At 39.9% G+C, this 6,000-nt stretch overlaps 1 protein-coding gene across 2 annotated transcripts in view; it reads right to left on the reverse strand.

Annotated features, from left to right (window-relative positions):
• The window catches only part of HOMER3 (homer scaffolding protein 3), a 131,269-nt gene that overhangs the window by 121,424 nt on the left and 3,845 nt on the right, over window positions 1-6,000 (reverse strand). For both annotated transcript variants that reach the window (XM_018573500.1, XM_018573499.1), the window contains exon 2: window positions 3,720-3,728. The gene's annotated coding sequence lies outside the window, so the exon portion shown is untranslated. The remainder of the gene's footprint in view (window positions 1-3,719; window positions 3,729-6,000) is intronic.

Genomic DNA, 6,000 nt, shown 5'->3' on the forward strand with positions numbered 1-6,000 from the left:
GCACTTTGTAGGAAAGTATATTACTGATGTGGAAGAATCGCACAGCAAAAATGTCAAAAGTGTGTCAGTCATTTACGAACAGAAACTAAAAACAAGTGCAGTCATGAAGGGGTTAAAAAACCCCATCCATTTACTATTGTTTTATCCCTGATAAGCTGGTGGTGAATGTGCCTCCCTAAGCCCTCTTCATAGACTAAATAGGAATGGTGTCCCCCCCCACCTCTCCCACGTAGCCATTCATTATTTAGGTACTGGGTGTAACATGAAACACGGTCCAAACGGTCCAACTTAGCCTTTCAATGAAGGAAGTAATTCGATAATGACAGCATGGGAATCTCCTAAGTTTGCCTGTGTAAGAAAATTTAGAAGACGTATTCTTTATTAAGCTGAGAACAATAAAGTGATGAAGAGCATACAGGCCTTTATTAGCATAGCATTGGGATAAATGCATTACAAGTCCTCACCCCAACATGACCTCTCTACACTGTATATTATAGGACCACTTCAAATCCCATTATGTCCTCTATACACTATATGTTATAGTTTGAGTTGGGGGTGTAATTTTTAGCATAGCCTGTACACATTGCATATTTTGTGAATTGAAGACTATAAGTCCCAACATAACCTGTATATACTGTATATTATGTACAATTGTAACTGATGGACCATAAGTCCTAGCACACCACAATATTTACAGTGCATCTGTATAATGGATATACTTTGCCACTGTGCATGCCACTTACTTCCCCCTTCCCCAAACTATGGCCACATACCCTCTGCACTGACACCTAGGGAGTACGAGTCTTCTTACCCCCTTTATCCTTCATCCCCCACCTGCTAACACCACTGTTTTACAACTCAAGAAATTATGTTGTTGTTCCTTTTAATTACTATTATAAATAGGCTAAGTCCTCCATACCATATTGTCTTTAATGTCTTCCTTATATTGTAAAGCGCTGCGCAAACTGCTGGCGCTATATAAATCCTGTATAATATTAATAAGTCTACTTGACCATTAGAAAGAGCGGCTTGCATGTGTTTTACTCTGCCAAGCACCTCCTGAGCCCTTGGCCATTAATTTACATTGTTTCTCCTGGCAGCTTCCCTGCATGCTGCAGGAAAAGCATTTTAAGCACAGATGTAATAAGGGCCAAGTATAGGTGCCAGATTCTGTGCTTAAGTCCAGCGCCCATGTAGACTCTGGAATAGTTTACCATTAATTGAAGAAATTTAGCAAATACGACAGCTCCATCCTGACAACACAGTATGAAATGAAATAATCAATAAATAAATCATTGCAGTTCTTAAAACCCGTCACCTGTTAGCAGCTGTGTGTAAACATTAAAAACCTCAATAAATAAAAACCGAGCAAACATTTGATGCAGCACTATAAAAACTGGCAATAGCGCAAATAAATATAAACAGTACATATATATGTGAATCTATACAAATAAAAAAATGCTGTGGTCATTATGATGGTTTCCCATTTTCCCTGTTAGATTTTTAATTTATTTTATATCTTTTTTATATTAACAAGAACACAAAAAGGAGTGTAGAAACATGCAAAGGTGGGAATGCTAAGATGGCCAGGAACTATTGCAAGGAGAACGCCCTACTGAAATATCCAAGACGTGATAAAAAATTTGGACTAACCCTCTGAAGTGACAACTGTATCATAGCTTTACAAGCTTATATAAAGTCACTTGTAGTTTAGATTTTTACATTATACTTAAAGTTTAAAAAAAAATGTTTGCAGTTTTATTCTAGATATTAGGATATAAGACCTCATGATATATGCAGGCCCTGCAAATTGTTTTCACTTGACAGGTTAACTTGACAGGTGAACACCTAGGGGGGCTATTTATAATATAAATTTGCACAGCTTATTCATCAAGCAAAACTGCAGCTGCATTCGTTCTGTGCGAGTTAACCAGATGTTGTAAGAATGGGGCAAAAATCAATGTTCTTAGTGTAATTTCTCTTCTGCCCCCATGTTCTTAAATAGGTTTGTTCATAAAGAACAGAGTGAATGAGGAAAATAGTGCATTATGGTCACTAGAAGGAACTGAGAATCATAGGAAATAAATACATGTTAGTAATGAGATACAATGTTACAATTCAAGAGAATGCTGGAGGTAATGAGCATATAAATGTAACCATTGCTATCCCCATAGTACAAATGGTTACGCTCATTTCCTTCAGCGTTTGCTTGGATTTAATGTCATTACTAACATGTATTTATTTCCTATGATCTTTAGCTCCATCTAATGGCAATAATTAAATATTTCTGTCCCGGTTTCATCAAGGCCCACTTTCCTCTTTGATCATTCTCCTTCATTTCCTTCTTTACCTTTTTTCTTGTGCTTCTTTGATCATTCTACCCTACTTCCATCCATGCCCGGTCCTGATCCTCTGTGATCATTCTGCTCCAATGCTATTTATGCACACTCTCCCTTATTATATGATCACTCTCCTCTTTTTCCATCCCAAATGGATCAGTTAAATGACATAGAAGTGTACAAAATAAACCATACACACATACATTACACACTAAGAAAATAAATACACAACAGAAAATGCACCCCATCCAACGAGTTCATGAACAAGCATACATTGCTGTTATATGTAGCTGAAGTGCTAATAATGAACTTCGTTATTAAAAATCGTTATCTATTTATATAGTTCATTTCCAAAGTAAGTACTTTGTTACTGCTTAGTTGTTAATTGGGGGTTTGACACTTTTTATTGACATTGTTTTGTTTTTATGATTAGTAAGATTTTAGTAATTAACTTTTGTATTCAGTATATTTTGATAGCTGCTCCAATATTATACTAATTTGCTAAAGACATTTTCAGAAATTATATTGTATTATTGTATCTCTCTGGCATAGAGAAAATTACAATCAATTAATAATTGTAGCAGGTTTGGTTAATATTAAGTCATGTTTTTTTTATTATTATTATTATGATGAGTATTATTATTATACATTTGAAATCTTTATTATTATGATTATTAAGAATTAGAGGGAGGACTGTGAGCCAGGCCTTCTCGTCCAACATCAGTACCTGACCTCACAAATGTGCTTCTGGAAGAATGGTCAAACATTCCCATAGAGACACTCCTAAACCTTAACAACAGTTGAAGCTGTTATAGCGGCAAAGGGTGGGCCAACTCAATATTGAACCCTACGGACTAAGACTGGGATGCCATTAAGCCCTCGTTCACACCTGAACGTTTTGTAGCGCGTTCTACGCTCGACGAACGCTCTACAAAACGTTCAAAAATATAAATCCCATTGTATTCAATGGTCTCGTTCCCAACCTTGGCGTATTTCCGCCCGTCCCTAACACGCTACAAAACGGCCCACGCGTTACCTGAAAAGGTACATGTACTACTTTGGGCCGTTTTGTTGCGCGTTTCCATTGGGATACAGCCAAGTAGCCTTCGGAAATGCGCGACGGTCGCGCAACTTTTTTACCGCGAAGCGCGTTAAAAAAACGCGCGACAGACGCGCATATGCAATACGCCTAGGTGTGAACGAGACCTAAAGTTCATGTGCGTGTAAAGGCAGGAGGCAGGCGTCCCAATACTTTTGGTAATATAGTGTGTGTATATCTATATACATATATATATATATATAGAGATATATATATATATATATATATATATATATATATATATATATATACAGGGCTCAAAATGTCATGTCCTGAGCTACTAGCCAGGCCTTAAGAGTTAACTACAGTTGCCACACCTAATCCCTACCCTTCCCTAGCACTAACTCTGCCCCTAAACACACCAGCGCTGTAATGCATGTTACAGAGGTCAGTGCTGTAACGCACATTACAAAGCTCACTACTGTAAGTAACGCACATTACAGAGCTCAGTACTGTAACGCACATTACAGAGGTCAGTAGTGCACGTTGCAGAGGTCAGCGCTGTAACGCACATTGCAGAGGTCAGCGCTGTAATGCTCGTTGCAGAGGTCAGCGCTGTAACGCACGTTGCAGAGGTCAGCGCTGTAACGCACGTTGCAGAGGTCAGCGCTGTAACGCACGTTGCAGAGGTCAGCGCTGTAACGCACGTTGCAGAGGTCAGCGCTGTAACGCACGTTGCAGAGGTCAGCGCTGCAACGCACTTTGCAGAGGTCAGCAGTATAAGGAAGAAAGAAAAGGGACTTACAGTTCATTTAGGTGGTATTCAGGTGCCCTCTTCTTTCTCCTGGTGTTGGTCGTGGGGAAGGGGGGGCGGTACAGAGCTCCTGCATCTACTGACGCGAAACTTTATTTTCACGTCCCGCGCTGCATTAGTTTCTGTCTGTCCAATAGTAACTCTGCAGGTGCCTGAAAGAGCCGAAGGAGCCGAAGACAGCCAAATCTGATTCCCCTCCTCCTCGGCCGCGGCCGCTACAGAGCGGGCCAGGAGGAGTGAACACAAAGCCAGCTATAGCCGCTCGGAAGCGGCGGTAGTGTTCAATTGCAGGTCCTGCCGGCGGCGCACCCCCTCCATGGCATTCCACTCGCCCCCACGCAATTTTCACTCGCAAATTGCGAGGGGGCGAGTGGAAATTCTGAGGCCTGCATGCAACATTATATGGTTTAAATGATAGTTGAATGCATTTTAACTTATAGTTAAGGCTAGGAGAAAGGTGCAGTCATTTCTTCCCCCTCTCTCCTACTAGTGGTCTTAAGAGTTTCAGATTTCATCTGTGAGGTACCATATGTCCCAGAGCCTGTCATGTTTTAAAAAGGCTATTCATGGCAGAAGGGCAGGACATTCTCACAAAGGAAAAAGGGACCTATTCTCACATTCTAGAGCACTAACACACGGGCACACAAGGCAGACACACACACTAAACTTTTACAAGAAATTACTTATACATTTACATAACTATTTTATATTTTGATTTATGCCCCTTATTGTGTAATCATTTTGTAATTAAACACATTTTGGAGCAAGAACGAAAGCAATTTTCTCTTTTGAACTTCCTCCACCCTACATCTTCAAGATAAAATAATATGATATAGAAAATAATATACCACGTGTAGCAAAAGAAAGGATTTTGTTTATGATTATTTAGAAACTTTATTTTTTACCTGTTGACACTTTAACACATTTATGTTTACACCTACAGATCATCTCCACTTTAAATTGGCCCCTCCACCCCTCTCTCTGAAGTAACCCAACACATTTTATTAATGGGTCTCCTGGACAGCCTAAGTGACATCTTGTATCTTTCTCTTCCAGTGGTGGCAGTAGGCAGTCCTTACAACTGCTCATAATGGTGCTAACACGTTTAATGCAGTAGCACTCTAAGCAGAGGCCAACATGGACCCATCGCCTGGGGGAAGTGGTTTATGTTGTTAGTCTTCCAGGTAGAATGACACTGTCCATCATTCAACCCGGAAGACTAATAACATCTAGTGGTGGAGAGGTACTTATTGCAGCAAAAGTTTTTTTGTTTTTTTTAAAAGGGCTACATAGTTACATAGTTACATAGTATTTGAGGTTGAATAAAGACATTAGTCCATCAAGTCCAACCTATTAGGATCTCGTTCTAGGAGTAACTGTACCCCTGTATATTACGGTCCCTTAAAAAATCATCCAAATGTTTCTTGAACAATTCCACGTTTTTTGCTGAAATCACCGCCTGTGGCAGTGAGTTCCAGACCCTACCGCTCTAACTGTGAAGAACCCCTTCCGCCCCTTGTGCTGGAATTTTTTTTCCATCAATTTTAGGTGGTGGCCTCTAGTTTTTGTAACGGAGTTAATTTTAAATAGTTTATCGCCAATGTTGCTATCACCATTGAACATTTTGTACATGGAGATCATATCCCCCCTTAATCTCCTCACCTCCAATGTGAACATGTTTAAATTTAGTAGCCTCGTCTCGTAGCTCTGGTCCTCCATACCCCTAATTAGTTTGGTTGCCCTCCGCTGGACCTTTTCCAACTCAAGGACATCTTTTCTTAGTACTGGTGACCAGAACTGGACCGCGT

The sequence above is a fragment of the Nanorana parkeri genome, unplaced genomic scaffold (assembly GCF_000935625.1).
Source record: "Nanorana parkeri isolate BGI_ZX_2015 unplaced genomic scaffold, ASM93562v1 scaffold2402, whole genome shotgun sequence".
Taxonomy (NCBI): domain Eukaryota; kingdom Metazoa; phylum Chordata; class Amphibia; order Anura; family Dicroglossidae; genus Nanorana; species Nanorana parkeri.